Source organism: Myotis daubentonii, chromosome 20, assembly GCF_963259705.1.
Source record: "Myotis daubentonii chromosome 20, mMyoDau2.1, whole genome shotgun sequence".
Classification (NCBI taxonomy): Eukaryota; Metazoa; Chordata; class Mammalia; order Chiroptera; family Vespertilionidae; genus Myotis; species Myotis daubentonii.
In genome coordinates, this window is record NC_081859.1 from 15,440,071 (window position 1) to 15,464,126 (window position 24,056).

The 24,056-nt window shown below is 58.9% G+C and overlaps 1 protein-coding gene across 2 annotated transcripts in view; it reads left to right on the plus strand.

Annotated features, from left to right (window-relative positions):
* ITPKB (inositol-trisphosphate 3-kinase B) overlaps positions 1-24,056 on the plus strand; it is a 96,362-nt gene that overhangs the window by 32,988 nt on the left and 39,318 nt on the right. The window lies entirely within an intron of this gene.

The window sequence follows — 24,056 nt, forward strand, 5'->3', positions numbered from 1 at the left end:
GCGAGCAGGGGCCGCTCAGCCCTGCGCCCTGGGGAGCGCGCACCGGGGTCCTCACGCCCAGGCGGCGGGGCTCGGCGTGCGTCCTCCTTTCCGGCGGCGCCGCCCCGCCGCCCCTGCGCTGCCGACCCCTCCTCCCACCCTGTGTCCACCCGCCCGGGCGGCCGGGCGAGCCCAGTGCTGTCGGCCTTGTCGGCCTCGGTGCGGAGCTGCTGGCGCACCGGGCGTGCTGGTTGCAGATGTTTTCTGTTGTGCACATACACCTCCTGCGGTTGCACCAGCTCAGACTCCCCGACAGGGCCCGTGTGGATGACCTGCTGGAGGGACAGCTGTTTGCTCGGAAAGGAGGGAAAAGGGAAACGGCTCAAACCCGCGGCGGGGAGGCGGGCAGGAGAGGCGGGCGAGGATGCTCGCAGGTGAAGGTCAGGAAACGCAGGGCTGGAGAAGCCGCCGTGGGACGCGGTATCTGGGCTCCTGGGGGCCGGCTTTGCAGTGGTTCTCAACCTTCCTAATGCCGGGACCCTTTAATACGGTTCCTCATGTTGTGGTGACCCCCAATGTCATTGTTACAAATTGAACATCATTAAAGCATAGTGATTCATCACAAAAACAACATGTAATTATATAGGTGTTTTCCGATGGTCTAAGGCGACCCCTGTGAAAGGGTCCTTTGACCCCCAAAGGGGTCGCGACCCACAGGTTGAGAACCACTGCCTTAGATTGACAGCCCAGGCCTCCAGCCCCACCCACTGGAGTGTAGGAGGGCGAGGGCCAGAGGCACCCTGTTACTGCATCTTCATCCCACCTGCCCACCGAGGAACAGAGGAGCTGTGTTTGGTGCCTGTCCTGGCGCCTGTGACTGGGTGAAGCTGCGCTCTCCCCGTGCACGTGTGGCGAACCCAGCTCCTCTCTCTCTGGCCAGTTGCTTCCCGCCTGTTTGACCGAGGGCGGCCCTAAGAACATGGGCAGCCCAGCAGAAGGCAGTTCTTCCGGGGAACCTCACCATGAAGAAATCGGGGGGCCCCAAGTGGATCTGGGGAAACAGTCGTCCTGCTCAACACGTTTCTGATGTCGTTTTCTTGTCCCTGCTCCCTGGCGTTTTCTCTGGTGTTAGGCCAGCGTGGCCTGCCGTCTCTGATCCTCCTGTGTGAGTGCATGCGTGTTGGAGGAGGGAGGGGGAGGAGAGTTTCTGATACAGGACCCATTGGGCAGCAGGAGATGGCGTAGGGACTTGTGCTGCAGAACTAGGGGGTGTTGATGGCGCCGATGCTGTGGGTCAGGAAGGAGGACTGTTGGTCGTGACATTGAGCCCTCTCATCACGAGGAGGGAGGGGGTTCCTGGGTGCCAGTCGCAGCGGCTTGAGAATAGCCCACTCCTACATCCTGCCTCGCCGGCAGCTTACTGAGCAGGTCTCTGTGTGTCTGTGCAGCGTAAGACCCGAGGCGGTTGGAGAACGCAGGGAAAGTTGGTTTTGTGAAGCAGGGCTGTTGTTAGCAAGATGGAGAGCCGCTGAGCGTTGTAGGGATACCTTTGGGGCTCTGCATTTTGTTCCGTAGCAGGGACACGTCTTCCAGAAGCAGGAGTTCTGGCTTCGGCAGCCCGGAGTCTCGCCTGCAACACGCACAGACCCTGCATGGCTGGCTTCTGATCACAATGCCAAGAGCATGGGAAGTTGGTGCAGGCGTGTTCCCGTGGAGAACTGCAGGTGCCCCGTGCTGCCATGGAATGTGCTGTGCGAGCTAAAATCCAGAGGCACGGGGAAAGCTGCGGAGGCTGACAAACCCAGAGCCAGGAGAAGACAGGCTCTACCAGCCAGTGAGCGCCTCCGAGTCCCCAGCATCGCTTCTCGGTTCTGTGCCTCTGGCTCTGCACCAGTCGGGCAGCGTGGCCCATGGAAGAAGTTGGCTCTGGAGTCCGCAGTGGGGTTTCCCTCCCAGCCCGGCCGGTTACTAGCACCATTTTAGGCGATGACCACTGTATTTATCTTCAGTGAAAACCCTCCTGCACTGTGTTAGGAATGCACGAGGCCAAAAGTGGTAAGGGATTATAAATTAACTAGAGGCCTGATGCACGAAATTCGTGCGAGAGTAGGCCTTCCTTCCCCCGGCTGCCGGCACCGGCTTTCCTCTGGCACCTGGGACCCGGGCTTCCCTCGCAGCCCCGGCTTTGTCCAGAGGACATCCGGTCTAATTAGCATATTACGCTTTTATTATTATAGATTAGGTCATCTGGAGACCAGATGGGCTGAGCCCCCCAATGGCGCCAGCACCCAGGGGTGGGGAGGCAGAGGTTGTCAGGGACTCTCGGTGGGCTTATTTGGCAGAGAACTCTCTGGGTGGGTCTGGATCCTGGGAAAGTCAGGAGGGGAAAGATAAAGGTCTGAGCGTGGCATGTGGCCTAAGCGACAGGGAGTGTGGGTGGTGACGTGGTCTAAAGGTCAGTGCCCAGGGCAGGGGCATCGATGCATTGATTTGATCAGACCTAACGCACTGGATTTGCATGGGGATGGGTTGATGGGAGTCAGGTGCTTTGCCTGCATGGTCAGTGGTACTAACGTTCTTGCTTTTCAGTTAACGAGGCTGTGCTGTCCTGGGCGCTGTGGAGGTGTCCGAGGCAGGACGGCTGGCAGGAGCTGACAGGAGGACGGTGGCTCACTCTGCCGGGATCACTCTGCCAGGCAGTGCGCCCGCTGCAGTATTCTGGCTTACCGACTCCTGGTCGCGGGCCTAGGGTGCGTGCCTTAGTATGTCTGTTGTGCAGGTGAGATCACAGACACAGGTCAATTAGGTTCTCAAGGTCAGAGAAGGTTCCAGGATGTGAGCTGGAGTCTGGGTTCTTCGCTGCTCTCGCAACCCTGCCCCTCAGTGCCAGCGCTGAGGTCAGGAGGTCAGCGCTGTCAGCAGCCTGGGAGCGGGGGGAACGGTGGGGGCGGGGGTGCTGCTGAGACCTCGGAGGCAGCCTGGGGTCCGGCCCCTGCACCCCGGCTCACTCTGTGACCGCCACTGCGGCCAGGAGCCTCCGCATTCCGCTTTCCTACGGAACAAATGGCCCACTGAGTACTTCCCTTCGGCCGGCCGAGACCTTTCCCTCCCTCTTGGCCTGATAGGCCCTTATTATCAACCGTTAGAAAGCCAGGGCTGTTCTGCATGGGAGACGGTGGGGGTGCGAGGAGGCCGGAGGGCATGGAGAGTTCAAGGAGCCGGAGGAAAACTCCAGGCATTGTTCTCGCCCGGCAGCTCGGCCCTGGGCCTTCCCAGCTGTTAGCCTTCCCAGATGACACGGCGTGACACTGGCTCCAGCTCTTCCCTGGCTTCTTGGACTCCGAGCGTACGCGTGCAGCAGGTGGGAGAGGGCCAGCCGCAGATCTGAGCAGGCGCGGGGCGGACGCTGCCCAGGGCCCTTGCTGGAGCCCCGCAGCCCATGTGTGAGTACCCAGCCCCCGGGCGGGAGAGGCCAGCCCGGCCGCTCGCTCAGGGACCGGCCGGGAGGGTTGCCCGTCGGCAGCAGCTCTCTGTCCCCCCCACCCCGCGGGTGCTGCCTCTTGTCTCTTCCTCCTCGGACCTGGACCTGGGTCAGCAGCTCCCTGGCTTTGGGATTGGCCACCGGAGGAGGGTCTTGCTTTTCTGTCCTCCTCCGGCTTCTGGGGAGTTAGTTGTGACCCCTCCCATGTGGGTGGACAGGGCCTGTCCCTGGGCCTCTGCCTTCTCCGAGCAGTTTAGCTGGGCCCTGCGCTGAGCCTGCGGGGGCACGAGGTGAAACGGAAAGGCACACGCTTTCCACCTGTGATCCTGGGAGGTCCCTGCTCCTCCTGCCATCGGTTCAGAGCATCCACACTTGTGTAAGGGAGGTTTCCGGTCACCCCTGCACCAGCCGCGCACCCCCGGCCCTGCTCCCCGGCCCTGCGGTCAGCGGAGTTCGGTGCAGACGTGAGCTGCCTGCCGCTCTAGGGGCCTCCAGGAGTCAGAGACATTCCTCACCTGCGGCAGCAGCAGAGCTGTCGTGAGCACCCAGGCGGGGCAGGCCCTGTGCCAGGTGCCGTGGGAACACATCCAACCAAACACCCGCCCGCACGGAACTGCTCGGGGTGGTGATTCCCCTTGGCCCCTGACAGCTACACCCATGACATTTAGGGACAGACAACAAGATGCAACCGGTCGGGCAGAGAAAGCCACGCTGCCTTTCAGCGGCAGTGCTGGCCTGTCGGGCTGGTGGCCGCCCTCTGTCCGGGCGCAGCCAGGACGCCTGCCTCTGGTCTGGGCTGTGACCTGGGCTGCCCGGGCGGCTCTCGGCTCCTCTCTGGACCCCTTGGGCCTGGATGGAAAGGCCGCTGTTCTCGCTCAGCCCGCGGGCCCTCCCCTGGGACGGTCCCTGACGGCGGCTTCGGCTCCTGGGCACGAAGGGCACTTGGGGGAACTCTGGCGGGGACGGGCTGCCTTCCCGGCAGCGTTCCGTTTGGCGGTTACTTTCCCCTGAGCGCTCGGCTCGGGGAAGCAAGGCCCAGAGCCTGTTGCCCTCTGTCCTAAGCCTCGGACCTGCACCCACCCGGGGAGGTCTCCCGGGAGACGCCAACCCACCCTAGTTGAATGCCTGGCATGGGCATGGCTGGGGCCCAGGTGCCAGGCAAGGCCAGAGACCATGGCAGTCCTGGGGCGCCTGTGGCTAGGACAGCTCTGGGTCCTGTGCTGAGGAACCTGGAGCTCTCTCTCTCCCTCTCCCCGCCTCCCGGCAGCGGGGCCAACAGGAAGAGGGAAGATCCCCACGCAGGGCTGTGCCTGCTTTGCAAGAGCTCGCCCGTCAAAAGGGGGAAACCCTGTTCCTCACATTCTCTGCCCCGTGCACTTGTGGCTTTTAGATTTGCTTATCGGTGGGGAAAAGGGAAAGACACTTAACATTAGCTGAGCATTGGCCAAACGCAGCCCACGCCCTGAACGCATCCCGCCGTGAGCGCGCCCCACCGCGGTTCTTTCCATCGCCTTGCTGACCAGGAAGCCGACTGGAAAGGTGAACCGAGTTGCAACAGGCACGCAGCCTGAGCCAGTGGGTTTCCTCCTGGACTCACCAACTGTTGCCAGTGTTTGCCGATGTTCTCTGGGTCAGTGAATGATATTGCAGGACTCATATCGCAGCACCTCCACGTTCAAGGGAGCCCGTGTGCTCAGGTGTGATGGGCTCCCAGGGGCCTGGATGAGCGAACGCCAGGGCGTGTCCTCTTCTTAGCGAAGGACACGGGATCTGTCCTTCCTGCGGGCAGCTGGCACCATGCAGGGTGACCCATGCTGCTCTGCTTTCCTGGTTGTGGGGACAGGTTATGGCAGCGGTTCTCAACCTGTGGGTCGCGACCCCTTTGGCGGTCGAACGACCCTTTCACGGGGGTCGCCTCAGACCATCCTGCATATCAGATATTTACATGGCGATTCATCACAGGAGCAACATGACAGTGATGAAGTAGCAACGAAAATAATGTTATGGTTGGGTCACCACATGAGGAACTGTGTTTAAAGGGCCAGAAGGTTGAGAACCACTGGGTTATGGGAACTTCCCTGGCCCCCAGGAGGCGCTGCAGGGGGCTCAGGCCCGCAGCGGAGGCCTGGCCCGTCCCCTGTGCAGCGGCTCAGCCCTGAGACGCCGTGACCTCAGTGAGTGTGATACAGCCTCTCACAGCCCTCGCCGCGTGTTAAGGTGCCACAGGGCTGCTGTTTCTCATTGTTCAGCCAGCAGTGAGCTCTGCAGAGAAGGTCAATCAATCATCTCAGTGGCCACTTTGTCGCCACAGGGACCCTGAGTAGTAGGGGCAGCTCATGCTCCAACTAGGAAATGTGTCCTCGGGAAACAGGAGAAAGTCAGGGCCCGGCCTGCACGTTTCCTCTCGAGGCGAGGCCGTGGCCGTGGCCGTGGCAGAGGTGGAGCCGGCTCCCGGGTACGTAGTAAGCGGCTGCTCTCTGCGTGTAACAGCGTCGTCTGTGACAGCTACACACGAGCTGCTGACAGCTCTCTCTGTGTGCCGGTCTGATTCTCATTAGATCCCAGAGCAAAGCTATGAGGCAGATATCATCCCCATTTCATAGATAGGGAAACCGAGGCTTAGAGAGTTTAAATAATTGGCCCAGATCGCAGATCGCACAGCTAGTAGCTGGCACAGCCAGGATTTTAGCCGAGTATATCGAATTCCAAAGACTCCAGGAGGGGCAGTACTGGGTGGGTAATGTGCTAAGCCGGGTGTCTGGAGTGAGAAAGGGGATGGACGAAGAATTAGGGGGGTAAATATCAGGGCTGTGGAGGCGGCCTGGGGGACATTGCCTTTTCCCTGGCTCTGCCCTTTCCTCTCCTCTTCCTAGTCCAGGTCCTATAGGGTGTCCCAAAATTCACGCAAGAAGTAATTTTGATAGAAAACACAGGTTTATAATTAAAAATTGTAAATTTTTATTGATTCATAAAGTATACAGTATAGGGTTATGTATGGAATAGCACATCGGGTAAATGGCCTCCACGGCTTGCTGGCACAGACACAAAGCCGTGGTCTTCATTGGTCCTCATTGTCCCTGCTCCTGGGCCATCGTTGGTACTTGGTCATGCTTATCAAAGTGAAGGGATTGAGATCAAAGGGCAACAGGTATTAGAATCTGATCCAATAAACCATGTAAAATTAGGCTTTTATTTTTTGTTGTTGTTGTTAATGCTCACGCAAAATTCAAATCTTGCGTGAATTTTGGGACACCCTATAGGTCCCTTTTCTCCCTCTCCCTCTCCTCACCCTCACCCTGCTGTGCTACTGGCATTTGGTGGGTAGAGGCCGGGGGGCTGTTACACATTCCTCACAGGGAAGCAAGGAACTTCTCTGTCCAGAGTGTCAGCGTGGCCGCGGCTGGGAAACCCTGATGGCCGAGCCTGGGTTTCCACCTGCTTGGGCGGCTCCGACGAGAGAAGATGTGAAAATACTGGATGCAGCCGTGAAGTGTTGTGCGGGCACCCACTTCCTCAGGTATCAGTCAGGGTGGTGGGCATCCGTGCCCATCAGTAGTGTAGCTGTCCCCAAGGTAAAGAGCTCCGCGATGACGAGGTAGACGGGCATGGGCGTGGGCAGGAGCCCGCGGGGTCCCAGGAGGAGCGCTCCTCCGGCTAGGAAGGGCCCGTCACCGGCAGCGTCCAGGGCGTTCAGGCAGCTGCAGAAGTGTCCGGCCACACGCGGAGGCCGGCTTCTTTCTCGGTCACTTCGGGCCGCGGGGTGAGACCTACGCACGCTCTCCGCGGCCCTCTCCCTGGTTCTGAGCCGCCTCGGGAGACGGAATGCGAGTGGTTTGCTGAGACTTTCTCTCGGTGAACCCATGTCAGTTGTTAGCGATTTCGGCTTTTCCCTGTCAGCGTTCCCGGACCCCTCGCTCTGTAACCCAGCGCTATGTTTGCCAGTCAGAGGCTTCCAGAATCCAGTTTGGCAAAACGCGGGGCAGATATTTGCCCATCTTTAGCCCTCTGAGCGTCCTCGTGCTCCCTGTGCTGTCTGAAAGGTGACTAGCACTGGTTTTTTTGAACGCCTAGTTGAGTTCTTTCATGGCTGCCTTGAAGGCGAGGATCGGCAAGGTGTGCTGTGAGGACCCCCTGTGCCTGGGCCATCAGATAATTTGAATTCTCCAAAAAGCACCAGTGAGGGGCTTTATGGGTGGACTTGAGTTACCCAGGACAGAGGAATAAGATAGAAATCAACTAACGTATGCCTTCCATCTGACCCATGATGTCAGCCATGACCCTCCGATGGGGTTGGTCCAGGTGGTCACGGGCAGCATTTTAATGAAATAGAATATAATTCCCTGGAATAGGAATATTAGAGTGCATTGCAGAAAGCAGTATAACTGCTGTCTTCGGTTGTGTGTGTGTGTTTGAGAAAATATTGGCATGCTAGCGGTCAGACTGCTGACAACGGGTACAATGGAAAGGGCTGGGAGAGCAACAGGCCAGGGTCTCCACAGACCCGCGTGGAAGGGGCTCTGACGTCTGGACGTCTCGTTCTAAAGCAGTGGCTCTTAGGGTGCCGGGGTCCAACCCCAGCAGGTCCAGGGGTTCCCAAAGGCGTAGACGGAGTCGGCGAAGAAGGAAGGGCACGGAGACAGCGTTCAGTTGATCAGCAGCCTAGCCAGGATCTCTAGCCCGGATCTCCAGAGAGGTTCTGCTTCGGATCTCCAGCGAGGTTCTGTAGCCATGTTCCCTCGCTAGGTTCTCCAGCCAGGTTCTGTCTTGACTCTCCAGTCAGGTTCAGTGTCCAGGTTCCAGTCAGGTTCTCCTGCCAATCTCTGTAGTCAGGTTCAGTCCAGGATCCCTTGCCATGTTCTCCCGCTAGGCTCTGTCTCTAGGCTCTGAGGCCAGTCCCTCTCCAGGATCCTCCGGCATGCTCTCTCCAGCAAAGTTCTTCTGTCTCTAGGCTCCGTGTAGGTTCTGTCTTCTGAATTCTGTCTCCTGAGTTCTGTGTTCTGCCGTCTTGTTACAACTGTATTTATACCAGTTGATTCAATCCTATCAATCTCTATTACAAAGGTTAGGGCGTTTCTTATCTCCATTCCAGGGAGAAAAGATTATGTAGTTTAAGCATGATTGTTCGTAGTTAAAGGGATTAATTACCCGCCTGGCACTTAGTTGAGGGGTTTTATTCCCTCCCTAACCTCAGGGGAAATCCCTACCTGGGGAAACAACCTTTCTCGGAGAGGTGACTTTGGTTAAAACACAGCGCCAAGAAGGTGAGCAAACATATTAAGAACCGTATGCCATATATGCCAGGTCCCTTGAAACAGCAAGGATGGACCGGCTCCCGGCATTAGGGGTCCCTGATGTCTGTGAGAAAGAGGCTCTCGGCCTCCCTTGACTGTCCAGTGTAGACCGGCCAGGGAAAGGCCGGGGGCGGGGCGGGGGGCAGGATGGAGGGGCCCGATTGCTCCCTGAAGCCCCCGGCAGTCTCAGCGACGCGCCTCCCCGTTCCCATCAGTGACCGTAGTCCGGCTTCTGGGAAAGCAGGGCTCTTGTCCAGACGGGTCTGGTGTGACTGCCGCCCGACAGTGGTACCAGGACCACAGGCTGCTTTGTTCCTGACCAGCGAGCTCCGTGACGGCCAGGCCTGAGGCAGCTGGCCAGGGACTCCAGCTCAGGAAAGAGCCCCCTGGGCCCAGGAGAAGACGAGAGCCATGGACGCAGGAGCCAGGTGTTGAGGTTTGGTTGTCTGCTCGATGTTGGTGCTTGTCGGGCAAAGCGGAAGGGGAGAAATGAGACGGTGTTTACACCGAGCAGAGTTGTCTCTTTAAAAAAATTTTAAAAATATATTTTTATTGATTTCAGAAAAGCAGGGAGGAGGGAGAGAGAGACATCAGTGATGAGAGAATTTTGATCGGCTGCCTCCTGCACGCCCCACACTGGGGATCAAGCCCACAACCCGGGCGTGTGCCCTGACCAGGAATCTAACCGTAACGGCGGGAACGTATGGTTCATAGGTCGATGTCCAACCACTGGGCCACACTGGCTGGGCTAACATTTTTATTGATTGATCTGAGAGAGAGAGGAACGTGGATGTGTTGTTCCACGTATTCATGCATGTGTGGGTTGATTCTTGTGTGTGCCCTGCAACCTTGGTGTTTCAGGATGATGCTCCGACCGACTGAACTCCCAGGTCAGGGTAAACCATGTTGTTTCATGAAAGGGGTTTTCTTTCCTTCCCTCTTACCTTTGTCTTCCTTCCTTCCTCCCTCCCTCCCTCCCTCCCTCCCAGGTCGGCATGCTTCTTGAACCTGGATATTGATATTGATACATATTGGGCAGTTCTACAGTTGAAGGATAAAGCCCTTGAACTTGAGTGGCAGGCTCCCTCCGGCCGGTGGTGGCTGATGGCCTCCCCCGTGATGGTGGCTCAGAAACAGCCAGCGCGCTGAGTGCCCAGACCCCAGGCTCTGGAGGAGGAGGCCGGGTTTGGAGGCCGAGCTGAGCTCAGCAGCTCTGTGGCTGGTGGGTGGGGGAGGCCTGGGGAGGCGGGGCTGGTTGATGAGGATCCCGGGGCTGCAGGAGGGGAGTGCTTTCTTTAGCAGCTCGCCCCTTGAAAAATGCCGTCCACGTCCCGATGTATTTAAAGAGGCTTTTGAACTTCTGTTGACGAGATACGTTCCCGCCGTTTCATGTGACCTGGGACACAGCAGCTGGGATGATGTTCTTTTTACCCAAATGGAAAGTTGGGCTGGGCGGGGGCCTTGGGAAAACTTGAAGAAGTGAAAAAGCCAGGCAAGCGGGGTTTTAAGTTTTAAGTCATCCTGAGAGGCAGCCTCGTGCCTGGAGCCAGGTGGCTTAGGGTTGAATCGCAGCTCAGCTCCCGGGCGCATTGCTGAGTGTCTTGCCCTTGGTAAAGGCCCATGAGGCTAAAGACGGCGCCTTGCGCGTAGTAGGCCCTTGGTAAGTGTCGCTTCCCCGGCCTCTTGTCCTCGTCTTCCCAGGGCTCTTACTTTTGGTCACAGGCCATCAACCAGCAGATCATCCGTTTGGGCTCCCGCAGGTACCGGGGGGCCCAGAACCGAGAGTGCTTGGACGCCGGGTGGGCTCTGGGCGGCCCCGGGGACCCACTGGGAACTGCCTTCAGGCTCAGGGCTGATGCAATCCAGCGCGGCTCCCGCAGCTCTTCCGTGTTTGTTTTGGTTTGGGGTCATTAAAGCTGAATCCACAAGGACGCAGTGGGGAGGAATGGAGGCCAGGCACACGGAACACGTCTGGAAGCAGAGCTCGCGCTGTTGATGGCGTAACGGACAGCTTGGCTCCGTCCCCGCGTTGTAATCTTCAGGGAACGCGGACGCTCGGTGGGAACAGTTTCCTTGAAGACATCAGTGTTGGGGTGAGCAGTCTCCTCTCACTGCTCCTCCGCTGGAATGATCTGCTCTGCTCTCCATGGGGCCAGATGCACTGGCCAGAATACTCCTGCACTTTGGTGGGAGGCGATACCTGCTCATTCGAGGCCCTCCCCTTCCTGCTGTCGATTCAGGCCCGGCTACGGCGCTCACATACGTTTGGGGGATTTTCAGGGGATTTTAGAATGCCTGCCTGCTTGGCGCGAAGAGCTCCCCGGCGCGTGGCCACCGCCTGCCTCCTGCCCGTGCCTCGCAAGCCTTATGCTCTGAGGTTGGGAGGAGAATGGAAGAAACTGATCGTACAAACATGTGTGAAGTTAGTTCGGGGAAGAGACTATGCATCCTCACCCCCAAAGAGAACAAACGAGGCTTTAAAAGGTGTGCCCCATATGCCATTGTAACCGTTGGGAGGGTACCGCCCAGGAGCGTCACGTACGTTCACACTGTTGTACCTGATGTTCGCCGCCGTCTCCAGAACTTGTTCGTCTTCCCAGCTGAACGGCTGTCCCCATTCAGTGTGGGCTCCCCTTCCTGCTGCCCCAGCCCTGGCAGCCGCCGTTCTACCTTCTGTCTCCGTATGTTCGACGGCTCTGGTACCTCCTGAAAGTGGAATCACATGGAATCAACCCCTTTGTGACTCCGTGATGGTAGACAGTGTCTTCCAGGTTCACCTGTGTCGTCCACGTGTCAGAATTCCCTTTTCAAGGCTGAAGGGTATTCCATGGCACGGATCTAGCACCCTCTGTTCCTCCGTCGGTGAGCACTTGGGTTGCCGCCACCCCTCGGCTGTTGTAGGAAACGGCTTGGACAGACGTGTGGAGGCGAGGCCGGCTTTCTCTGCCTCCTGTGAGGTAGGCGAGGTGAAGAGACAGTGTGCCCCGCGGGAGGGAGGGAGGTGTGTGCGGGTGCCTGTGTCCCTCTGTCTGTCTCAGTTTATGTCAACGGGGTATAAAAGCCCTGTCTTACACCCAGAGAAACTCTCCCTGGCCCCCGGCTGGTCAGAACCTCTTGATGGGAAGGTACACAGGAGGCCCGTGTGAGGCCAGCACTGAGGGAGGGGAGGCAGGTGGCCACTCCTCCCGGGTCCTGACGGCCCAGGTGTTTCACGGCTCAGCAGTCCCCGCCCCCCGTGCCTCTCGCCTGTGCCTCCGGTACCGGGATGGCCTGTTACTGTAGGCCCCGCAGCTGTGGGGGTGGTGGGAGGTCCCTCCTGTAGCCTGGCAGTCCTGGGCCAGAACCAGTCCTGCAATTTCCTGGCCGTGTGACGCGGGCTCAGTCAATTAACTTCTCGTAAGCTCCGTCTTTGCGTCTAAGGGGAGTTGTTTGTGTGTGTGTGAGAGGGAGAAGGGGGGTGGGAGGAGAGAGTGAAACACAGCATACCAGAAGCTGTTAGCCCCGCAGTTGGCTTATGGCACACATTTTAAAAAAGACCTTAGCCCTGGCTAGTGGCTCAGTGGTTAGAGCAGGTTCTCTTCCTGGTCCAGGGCGTGTACTTGGGTTGCAGGTTCACTCCCCACCCTTGTCCGGTGCACGTGGGAGGCAACCAGTTGATGTGTCTCTCGCACATTGATGTTTCCCTCCCTCCCTCCCGTCCGCCCTCCCCCTCACTCTTTCTCTGGAAAGCAATGGGAAAATATCCTCGGGTGAGGATTAACAGGAAAGGAAATTTAAAAAACCTTTCTACCTTTATTCTTCCCTCCTCCACCGGACGGGAGACCTTGTGTTTCGCTTCTGTGGCTCCCGGGCCGACACTGTGTGGACACGGTAGCGGCTGCCGGTGAAGGCTCGCCAGCCTCACGGTGAACACATACGTGGAACGGGCCAGGCCCCCGCAGGGCTTGTCCGCCGTGACCCGGGCGGCAGGACGCCCTGGGTGCACGCAGGCCCCGGGGGACTGCGGAAGGAAGCGTGACTTCGTTGGGGGGTACGTTCTGACTTGTTTGAAACACAGGAACCCAGAACCGGCCTCACTGCTTGTTGGTCATCACCTTGTCTGTACGTGGAGTGCCTTTCAAAGCTTATTCGGTGGAACTTTACAAATAGGCCCGTTGTCAGAGGTCTTGGCGAGAAAACCTCTCCCAGTGGCTGCAGGAGTTTTCACAAAGCGAAGCGCTCTCCTTGGAGAGCTGTTTAGATCAGAGTGGCCGAGGGCCCGAGGTGGGGGTGGGGGGAGAACTGACTCAGCACCCCGTGCCGACCGAGTCCAGACACCAGTGAAGTGGGGGGACTTGTGTGTTGGGGGAAATTGAATGGTTGGTGATGGGAACAAAGAGCGTTCAAATCCGTCTTTCTGGACCCCCTCCCTGCCCACCCTCCCCCAAGGGCACCTGTCTGGTTTGACCAATGAATCCTACCAGCCTCCGGGGTACTTGGTGGCTCAGGCAGGGGGAAGGGCACAGCGTTGTTGGGGTTCCCCTCGCCAGGTGGAAGGCAGGGAGAAGGTTCCAGCACCAGAGCTCTGCGTGGACGGGACAGGCTGCTCCGCTTACGGCAGGTGGCCCGGCTCTGTGGTTCCAAGTAGCCGCAGAGCATGGGCTCCTGCTGCCGTCAGGGCTGCTTGGGCCCCGGGGGCCCCCGAGACACCACCCCACCACTCCCCTCCCCTCCCCTCCCCTCCCCTCCCCTCCCCTCCCCTCCCTTGCCCTCCCCTCCCCTCATGGCCTTAGTGTTTATTATCTAGCAGGATGGGGTGGCTTTTCTCTTCGTCTCACCCACGTGGGGCTGTTCATCCTCAGGAAACAGGCAGATGGGGAGCTTTCTCCTGTGTCAGTAAAAATACTCAAGAACCGAAAGGGTTGCTGCGGAAACTCCCTCAGCTGGTCCTGCAGACCCTGGTTCGGGGCAGCTCCTCCCGTCCCGAAGGCCTGCGGGGGTTGGGGGCTCCTTGGAGGTGAGGGGTGGTGCCCTTGGACCTCGGTCTTTGTTGTCTTGGCCACAGGCCGCACACAGTGGCCCTTCAAAGTGAGGTGCCCAGGCTGGGGGTGCCACCCAGGCTGGGGGACCCGCGCACTGGCTCCTGGGTGGCCCTGTGTCTGTGCCAGGCGGGGTCTCGGGAGGCGGAGGTGCGGGTCTCCAGGGCAGTGGGGCTGGTGGGACTGGGCTCAGGGCCGCCTCGGCGGTGCTGGCCGCAGGTCGCAGGGCCAGAGCAGACTCTGTCTCCGAGCTCACGCACCTTCCTTGACTGTGGGCACCCGAGTCCCGTGGAGAAAGCTGCTCCCCGGACGGGACGGGAGGCGGAGTGTTTCCGGGCCGCCCTGCGCCAGGGAGCAGAGACGGGCCGGGTGTCAGGTGGGCCGCAGGAGGTGGCACACAAGACCCCAGGCCCGACCGGCCCCTTTCGAGGCCCTGTTGGTGGCCAGTAGGTAGTGGGTGAGATTTGTGGACTCGTGCTGCCCAAAGACCTCCCGGCGCGAGGAAGGCGTGGCTCCGTGCCTCGTGGTTGCAATGTCAGCCGCCGTCGGCCCCATGACCCCTTCGCTCAGTGACCAGAGTTGACTTGCTCTGAGCGTATCGCAGCCGAGTTTAAGTGGTGCTGTAAGAAGACACTGTTTTGCCCTGGACGGGCTCAGTGGTTAGAGCGTGCGCCCACAGACCAAGGGGCTGGGGTTCGATTCCCAATGAAGAGCACGGCTGGACGTTTGATCCCCGGCCCTGGTGGGGCGTGTTCAGGATGTTTCTATGTCTCTCCCCCCGCCCCCCCACTTCTCCCTTCCACTCTCAAAATCAATGGAAAAAAAATCCTCTGGTGAGGATTGAATGAATGAATGAATGAATGAGAAGGTTCCGTTTTTTGCACACAGATTCCGTACTGGAAACCCAAGGCAGCACTGGCTTGCGCCACATCCGTGAGGGAGGAGCGGTCCACGGTGCCCGCACTGCCTGGAGGCCCAGCCGCTGTGCATAACTCTCCTTTTCCTCCGGCCCTGCCGCACCTCGCCCTCTGCTCAGCCCTTCCCTTTGCCATTGGAGCAGCCACAGGGGGCGCCCAGGGCGTGGTGGCACGGTCACACGTACCACGCAGGACAACCCCAGGGAGGTGGACACACACCCAAGCCCTCTGCGATGCCTTTCTCCAACGTCACGCACAGCGACGCAGCCCGTTTCCCAGAGCAGTTGGTTACCCTGGAGGCGGGGTCAGGGTGGAGACGACGCCCTGGGTGGTCTGTGCCGGGGAGAGGGGCCTCACAGGGCCGCCTGAGGGGGTTCGGGCCTCTCAGAGGGTGGGGGGGCGCTGCAGGAGCTTCGTGTCCCCCCCCCCTTCACGCCCCCTCCCCGGCTTAAGGAAGCTTGAATGGGCTGATCCTCTTGAATCCTTCCCGTTTCCCCAGGCCCCAGGCTGGGCTGGCCTGTGACCTACGCGGACCCAGTCCTGTCATGCTGTTCTGTGAGCCCAGGGGAGTTTTTCCACTTCCTTTGGTGGAAACCACGACCTCCTTTCCAGTCAACACCAGGCGGGCCAGCCCTGAGCTCCGGCCCTGGGTGTCCGGGGGGTGGAGACGTTCTTCAGCAGCCGGAGCCTCGCTTGTTGAGGCAGGTCAGGTGCTTCTGTGCCTGCCCCTGGCCCACCGCCTCCAGCACCTCATCACAGCAGACAGAACCGGTTGGGAAGCCTGCTGGCCCGCATGGCTTTCTCCTGGTTCCCCGGAGGTTCCCGGCGGGCGTGTGGGCTTCTCTGCCAGGCTGAATGGGCTCCTCTGTTCGGTAGCAGCTTGTCCTGTTCCTCTGGGGGGATCTTCACCCTCCCGAGCTCCTCCATCACTAGCTCCTGGCTGCTCCCCGCTCATCTGCCCAGGGACAGCCTCTTCCTAAAACTCCCCACCAGCCCTTGCGGCAGAAGCAAGCTGTTTCGTTCCCCCAGATCTAGGGCCTCGTGACCAAGAATGGGGATTTTTTTCTAATGATTTTATGTGTTTGGGCTTTTCATTGGTCCTAAACCTGTGGTTCTCAACCTTGGCTGCACGTTAGAATGACCTGGGAACCTTTTTAAAATCCTGATTTCTGGGCCTCGTCCTCTGGAAATTCTGTTTCTTTGTGATGGGGTGAGGCCACCACGTTAGTCACAAAGAACAGAATTTCCGGAGGACGAGGCCCAGAAATCAGGATTTTAAAATGATTCCCAGGTGATTCTAATGTGCAGCCACGGTTGAGAACCACTGCCCTAAACACTGAACTAAGCGCATGTGACATGCTAACCATTCCAGCCGAGCGAGACCCAGTGCTGCCCGGGTGGAGGAGCGGAAGGTGGAGCTGGCCACAGAGACGTGCAATCATCCCAGCGCCAGGTGTGCAGGGACAGGGCGGGGCGCCGCCAGGCAGCGGTGACAGCTGCCCCGGGGTGTGCTGGGAAGCCCCGGGCAGAGCGATCTCCCGGACGGTTCCCAGAATCGGGAGTCAGCCTGGTCCTCCCTGTTGAGTGGACTTCAGTGGCTGGACAGGGAGGAAGTCAGAGTCCAAGTTGGAAGATCCAACAGCCAAGGGACCTGAGAGAATGTGGCGGGACCGGGAAATGGTGAGTGGCCGGTGGCCAGGGCCTGGGTCTGATGGGGAAGCGCTGGCGTGCGAGCTGAATCTTGAAGCGCCACACTTGGAGGAAATCAAGACACCCTGTGGGTGACGAGAGGACGTGGCCAGTTTTTAAAGTGGCTTCCGTCAACCTGGGCATGGGGAGTAACCCTGATGGCGGGTGTTTGGGTGCCTCTGAGCGTGTTGTTCCCGTCGAAGGGACCGTTTTCTGCCTAGTGCGTGGAAGGCGACCTCCATCCTTCCCCCCCTTGCCTTCAGTGTCGGCTCGGGCTTTGAAGGGACACAGCAACCGGCGGTTTTTCCTGACCTCGTTCTCCTGGCCCCGTGAATCAGCCCGGTTCTGAGTTCCGTGGGTCAGGAATGTGGACCCATGGGCGTGAATGGGGGGGGAGGGCACCGCGGCCTCGGTGCCTGGCCTCTGCGCCCACCTGTGCGCCCTCAGGGGCGTGACGTCGTGGGGCCCTGTGTGCCCGTGCGCTCTTATGAGAAATCATCTTGTTAGGTGGAGAGACGGCCCGCCTCCTGGGGTCTCCATGACGGGCAGTGATTGCTGCCCGTGGACATCATTTGAAGGGCCTGAGACCCGGGAACCTCGCAGGCGTTGATGCGGGTCCCTCTCCCCGGCCCTCCCAGGGGCCGAATGTGGAAAGGACGCTGCCTGGGAAGGGCCCGAGGGAGCCCGGCTCCGGGACAGGGACGGACTGCACCTGGGAGTGCCCCTCCCTGTTTAAAGACGTGCTCCCTTTGTCCTCCCTCCACACGGGGCATGCCAGGCCGGCTCCTGGGAGAGCTGGTGGGGTCTAAGGCTGGCTGCCCCTCTCCTGCTGGAAGCCCGGCCGGGCAGCTGGCCGGAGAGGGCCCGGTGACAGGTGAGCCAGGTTGCCCCGGCCTGCGTTCTGTGGGGGCCGCACCTGCTTGCACGTGATGATGCCGTGGGACGCTGTCTGGCCGCGTTTCCTTCCCTTGGTTTTGTTCCTAATGGCCCCACTTCGTGCCAAGGGCAAGAGAATTCTTGGTTGGAGGGAACTGGGTTCTGAAAAGGGGCTGTTTTTCTGTGAGTTCAAGTTCACTTACTCTTCATATTGGAAATTTCCCCAAGACCCAGAGAGCCAGATGGGCTGTCCGTGTGGGGCAGGCCCCTGGTATTGGCATAATGCCGTGTGCGCCCCTCACTTTTGCATTGTGTTTTAATACGAACTTTGGGAAGAGGGGAGCTTGCACTCGGGGCGCAGGCCGTGTAGGTGCTTGGTGGTCGGGGCTTTAGCTCCTCACCTTGGCCTTGGGCGGCCGCTTTGCCCTTTCTCAGATGAGAGAGCAGAGAGGCACAGAAGAGGGCGTGGCGTGCTCTCCAGACCAGTTTTAGAATTGAGAGTCAAACCAGCCACCGCCCACTCCATCGCCCAGTGTGCCATTGGCTTTAGGGGGCCAGGCGACAGAGCAGGTGGAGAGAACTGGGTTCTGGTGCACAGACATGGATTCGAGTCCTGGCTCTGCCTCTGATGAGTTCTGTGACCCTGAGCAAGTCACGGGATCTGCGGAGCTGTGTTCTTTCTGGTGACCCGGGGTAACCTTCGTCTCTGCCGTCACCTGCCTGGGGGCTGAGCATCATAAAGCTAACGTGTGGAAGCCCCAGCAGCTCCGCAGACGTTACAGGACACAGGAGGAGAAGGAGAGAATCGTGTGGAAAGGCGGTTCCTCATGCCGGGCCCTCAGAGCATGCACCCCCGTCTCCGGGGCCTGGGTCACGGCCACAGGTCCCCAAGGTCTGTCTCCCCCACCCAGGCCTGCACGCTTTGTACAGAGCAGGCGACAGACCCCGTGCTGGCTGCCCTCCAGGTTCCGGCTCCCCTCAGAGCATCATGGCTCAAAGGAGGAGTAGAGGGTAGGCGTGGGCCTTGGGCAGACAGACCTGTCTTGGGCAGAGCTGCTTGGGTGACACAATCCGGGGTGACACAATCCAGTCTGATCACCGCCCACCATGGGAGGCAGAGCTGTGGCCAAATGCATCTGGTCTCTCCCTCTGGACACACACCTTCTCCTGAGGCTGAGCTTGGAAGTGGCCAAGGACCCGGAGGTGGGAACAAAAGCTGGGGCGTCCTGGCGCTGGGGCTGCCCCGCCTGCCTCCCACGCCACCTTTAGCTGGTTTACCTCCCACAGCTTCTCCCCAAGGAGCTATGAACCTCGCTCTGCCAGATTCTGAAGAAAAGGGGGCTTTTCTTGAGAACTCGTGCCAGCTAATCCCGTTTGCAGCTGTTTGATAGCAGTCATAGGCATCCTCTGCTGAGGCCCTACATGCCAGGCAGTGGCCCGGTACAGCTGGTCTCAGCACAGCCCTGTGAGGGAGGGAGTGTTAGCGCCACCCGCACTTAACAGACGAGGAAACGAAGGCTCAGAGCCATTAGCGGGCTGGGCCTGTGTCGCACAGCGGGCAAAGGGCTGCAGCCGGGATTCAAATTTCTGTTTGCTTGGCTCCAAAACCTTTGCTCCCGCTGCCACCTCACCTCTCGCTGCCCATCAGCAAGTCCCTTGGGCTTGGCCCGTTCTGCAGAGCCCTGGCCAGCTTGCTGAACATACATACGCTTTTCTAGCTCTCAGGCTAATAGGACCAAACGCCAGGCAGTGGTTCTCAGCGAGGCTGCGCGTTAGGTGATCCAGCCAGTCTCTGTACCAGACTGCAGCCCAAACCAAGTAAGTCAGAAGCAGCACCGAACTCCCAGCGCAGGCTCCCCGGAGACGGACGCTGGCACCCAGGCTTTTGTTTGGAAGGGGAGGTGGGCATCGTCCGCAGGGTTACCAAGACGATGGCCGGCGAGACCTGGGTGCGTGCCCTTTGCTAGTGCTCAGGTTGGGGCATTTAAATGTCGCAGGTAGGGAAGGATAAAGCCCAGATCCAACTCTGCATAATGCAAACACATGGAAACTGGGTTTTCAAATAAAAGGCTACTAGTTTTAAAATCCAATCTTGTACCTTGAATAGGTGTTCCTTGGTTGCCCAGGCAACTGCAGGCAGGCAGCCTGACATCTGGCAGGCCTGGTTGGATCTGGGCGCTGGGTTTATCAAATTCCAACACTTACCAGCTCGGTGCCCTGGCCAGGGTGCCTGTGAAGACTAAAGAGAATGGATTCAGCCTCTCACACAGTGCCAGGCAGAGTGCATGCCCAGCACATGTCCATGCTCCTCCTTTCCTCCCCTGCCCCATGTTGGTGAGGGGTGCCTGCCCTGCCTGCCCAGTAGTAAATGAGGTGAAACCCCTAAGAACGGAAGGGCTGGTCGAGGCAGGAGTGTTACCCACCGGCCAGGAATAAAGGAACCGCCTGGGTTCTCTCTGGGAGCCCACCCAGCCCCAGGGCTGAGCAGTGCCGGGGCGTAGACCTTCTCACTGGACGTAGGAGTGGGTGACGACGTTTCTGACCCAGGAGGAAAGACCACCAAGTTGCAGGAGTGGCTTTGCCACCCTCGGTGAGTTTTGGTTATGCAGTGCCTCTCGTAGGATCACCTCACAGGCTGACCCTGTCCTATTGGGGACGTTCCCTAGCAACACCAAGGACCATGCCCGCTTCACTTACTGGCAGGGTGTGTGTGTGGAGGGGGAGGTGGGAGGTCTTGCATTCACTGTTTTTCCTAGCGACGGGCTAGCTCTCTGGCTTCAAGGCAGGAGGGCAGCATCAGCCCTCTGGTGAGAGAAGGCATTTAAGACGCCTCTTGGACAACACTTCCCTGGCTGGGTTTCCTCGGTCTGACTTTCCTTTGGTTCACGTTGCAACGAAGCTGCCTGTTCTCGACAAGTTCCTGTCACGGTGTCATTCTCTTTGCGAATGCCCTTGGTGTCCGGCCCCCTTTTCTCCCCAAACTGTGAGATGTTGCTTTCCTCTTAAGAATCGCCAGTAACTTAATACAATTCATCACGGTAAGGTCCGCTCTCCAGTAACTCCTTCCATAGTGTTCCTGGACCAGGACCCGAAAACATTCCGCATTTATCTCCTTAGGCCCTTGGGGAGGAGTTCCTGATCTTCCTGCGGGACTGGGCTGCCCTCCAGCTTTCCTGCAGTCCACCCGGAGCCTCGATGCCGCCCTTCAAACCTAAAAGGATGCGAATTAAATGCGAATTAAAGAAGCCGGGCGCTATTCGGGGATCGCGCTGATGTGGGCCATTGGGTGCTGGCTCCGCCCCGCCCACTGCGCCCGGCCCCGCCCACCGTGCTCAGCCCCGCCCCTCCCGCGCTTAACCCCGCCCCTCCCGCGCTCAGCTCCGCCCCGACCGCGCTCAGCCCCGCCCCGACCGCGCTCAGCCCCGCCCACCCGGGCAGCGAGGCTCCTACCTCTGCTTTTCCGGTTGAAAATTCAGCCTGCGGCTGCGCGGTAGTTGACCGCACGCTCCCAGTGTCAGGCTGCGCGGGGGTCGGTCTCCCCAAGCGGGTCCAGAGGCGCAGGCGCTGGGCGGAGGTGTCGGCAGCAGCAGGAAAACAACCGTTTCTTGGGGCTTTTCGCATTTCCCTTTTCCCCCCTCCGGCTGCGGCCTTGGTTCTCCCCGTTGGAGAGCCGTTAACATTGGTGCAAAGAGGGGTTAAGGAGTCAGACTCTCCCTGAACCCTCTCCCCAGCAAATGCAGTTTAAAACAATGACTTCTAAGTTTATTCAAAACACGTTACACATCCATTGTAGATAACTGGATAAAGCTAGAAAACTATAAAGAAATGAAAATCACCTGTGCTCACCCGGTTGGATTTTTTTTCCCCTAAGCATTTAAAAAAAAAAAATTGCTTTCATACTGTCAAAAGGCTATTTAAGTACACTCCTTTGGGTTACTCTGATAAAGAAGAAAATTTCCATTCTCTTATCTGCCTGCTCCCTTAAAACCACTTCAAAAGGGAAGTGGAATATTAACGCAGGTCAGTCCCCACAATTGGGCTTTCTTTGACATTCTCCCAAGACCACGGAATTTCAGGGTCGGCTGTTATTTTTGAGCTCGTGTGGTTAATCCTTCCGTTTTGTGGACTGAGACCAGAGTGACAGGCCTTGCTGGGGATGCTAATTAGCCCAGGCCCGGACTCGGCTCCGGCCCCAGGAGCACTCACTATGACCCTCATTTGCAGGTGGGAAATTTAAAGTCAAGGCCGGGAAGGGAAGAGGGAAGCGTTAGAAAGGGACAGTTTTCCTTAGAATTCTGCTACATTCTGATTTCTTTTTACAAATGAACACGAAGTGACATGTTCTAAAACTCCGGGTAGAGGCTGTCCCCACTGGGAGAAAACACCAGCACGAGACGCGTCAAGGCCTGGCTCTGTCCGGGAGCGGCCCCCGGCTCTCTGGGCCGTGTGACCAGTCCTGGAGAAGTTGGCCCCGTGAGTCCCCTAGCCCCTGGTCCCCTGCCAGCTGTGTGCCTCCCGGGCCAGCCAGCATTCTCTCTCCTCTGTCGGCAGCATTTCTGCCGGGCCTGCCCCCTGGCCCTCCACTCTGCCTGCCCTGTTTTACCTGCTTGGTAAACACCTGTGTTTATTCGTTGACACCCGTGTCACTTCCCGGGAAGCGTCACTCATCACTCGGGAAAAGTCCTCCCTCTGAGCAGCTTAGGATAAGTTGATTGTGAGGACGGTTGTCAAGACCAAGGAAGAACCTGACCAGAGCCTTAGCCCAGGCCGGCCCTCTGACTGGGACGTGTCACGGTTATAAAAAGCCGCCTCCTAGTGGCCCCAGCTCGTCTTATCCGAGGGAGAGGACGAGGCACAGACACGCGGGCCCGGTCACCCAGCTGGTGAGCGGCCGAGCCAGAATTCCACTGAGCCGGCTCCAGAGACCACGCTGCTAACACGAGACCCGACTGGTTGGTTTCCGACCGGGCTCAGCCCTTTCCCTGCGTGGCAGCGCGTGGAGGCCGTCTGCACGGGCGTCTCAGGTTCCTCCCTCTTGAGTGAGTCTGGGGTCTGGCACACTGGCCGCTGGCTGGCCTTCCTTTGATGTCTTTCCGAGGGTTCAGGTAATGCCCGTACAGGCTCGACTCCGCAGGCGAAATCAAACAACCCACCAACTGCCCGTAAGGTGGACGAATTAATGCGTGACACGATGTCTACAGGTGAAGCTGGTCCCCCGTGCCCACCCTGGCCTCGGGGTCAGGGTCAGTGTTCGCCACGGTCCCCCCCCCCGCCCCCCCATCTGCCCCTCTCCACTCTGAGGGACGGGGGAGGGTGCACGGAGAGGTGCTCTTGACATCATAGCTGTTAGTGGAGGGAACACGTGTATGTGAGGGCTGCATGAGCTGCCTGTTGCCACGGAAGGAGGGGTTCTCCAACTCCCCCCATCACTTTCTCTGGCTCCAACACCTGCAGCGGTTCTCAACCTGTGGGTCGCGACCCCAGAAAATACATCCTGCGTATCAGATATTTACATGACGATTCGTAACAGTAGCAACATTACAGTTATGAAGTAGCCACGAAAATAATGTTATGGTTGGGGGTCCCCACCACATGAGGAACTGTGTTAAAGGGTCGCGGCATTAGGAAGGTTGAGAACCACTGTAGTCTCTGGCACAGCCCGGAGCCCAGTGGAGTCAGTAGGTGCGACTCCCAGCAGGCCTAGAAGGTTCCGTGGGAGCCCACCTCCCCTCCCTGGAGCCACAGCCAGAAGGGGTCTGAGTCCCAGGCCTTCTGATCCTGGGGCTGGGCTTGTCTGAGGTTCAGATGAAGTTAGAGAATTAGGAGGAAGGAGACGACCTTAAAGCCACCTCTCCCCTCCCCTCTGAAGGAAACCTCAAACAGCTCCTTCTGCTCATCTCCTCCCCTCACCCCCCCCCCACACACACACACCTCTTCCTGCTTTCTCTGCTTTGACACAAAGGTCTCTCCCCAGCCTGGTGGCACCTTGCCTGGGCGCTAATAATAGCGAGGGCAGATCTGCCAAGCAGAGAATCAGGAGTCTGTGCTCTGCGCGGCCATCCTGGCAGCCTCCGGGGGCGACTTGGTAAAAACCCTTTGTGAGCAGAATGAGCCTTTGTGTGGCCTGGGAACTCCTGTCCCTCCCCGAGGGCGACCCCTCCTGGAAGGAGGATGGGGGTGCCTCTGGCCTGCACAGGGCTTAGGAAAACATCCTTTCAAATAGCTCTAGGCCTCCAGCCCGCGAGGGCTGGTTGGCATGGCCAGGGACCTGCCAAGGTGACCAGGGAAGAAGTGGGGACAGAGAGGAAGGGAGGGTGAGTGTGAGGCACCCCCGTTCAGCGCTACTTGAAAGGCAACACAGTGCACTTCCCTGAGTCCTTTTCAAAATAAAAGAAAAGTGAAACCTCTTTAAAACAAAATCCAAAAGCCTGCCGCCCCATCCAGCGGGGTTTTGGAACTTGCGGGGATAAACTCACTTAGAAATTACTGGAGAACCTCTCTGGGCAGCCGCCTCACGTTCCTTCTAAGTCCAGATGGGATGCACATCGACGCAGGGATTAAAATAAAACACTTCCAGGCTGGGGGTTATTTTCGAGGCACTTTTGCCAGAGAATCGCTGGCGCTTGGGCCTGCTGTGTGGTTCACAGAGGGCTTTCCCAGGCGCTTTCTCACTCGGTCTTCGCAGTCGCCTTGGGAGCCGGGCCGGGCGTGTCTGTTATCATCCGTGTTTCACTCACGGGGCAGCCACGGGTTTGGAATGTCGAGTGGTCTGTTCAAGGTCGCACGGGGGTGGAGAGAGCGTCTG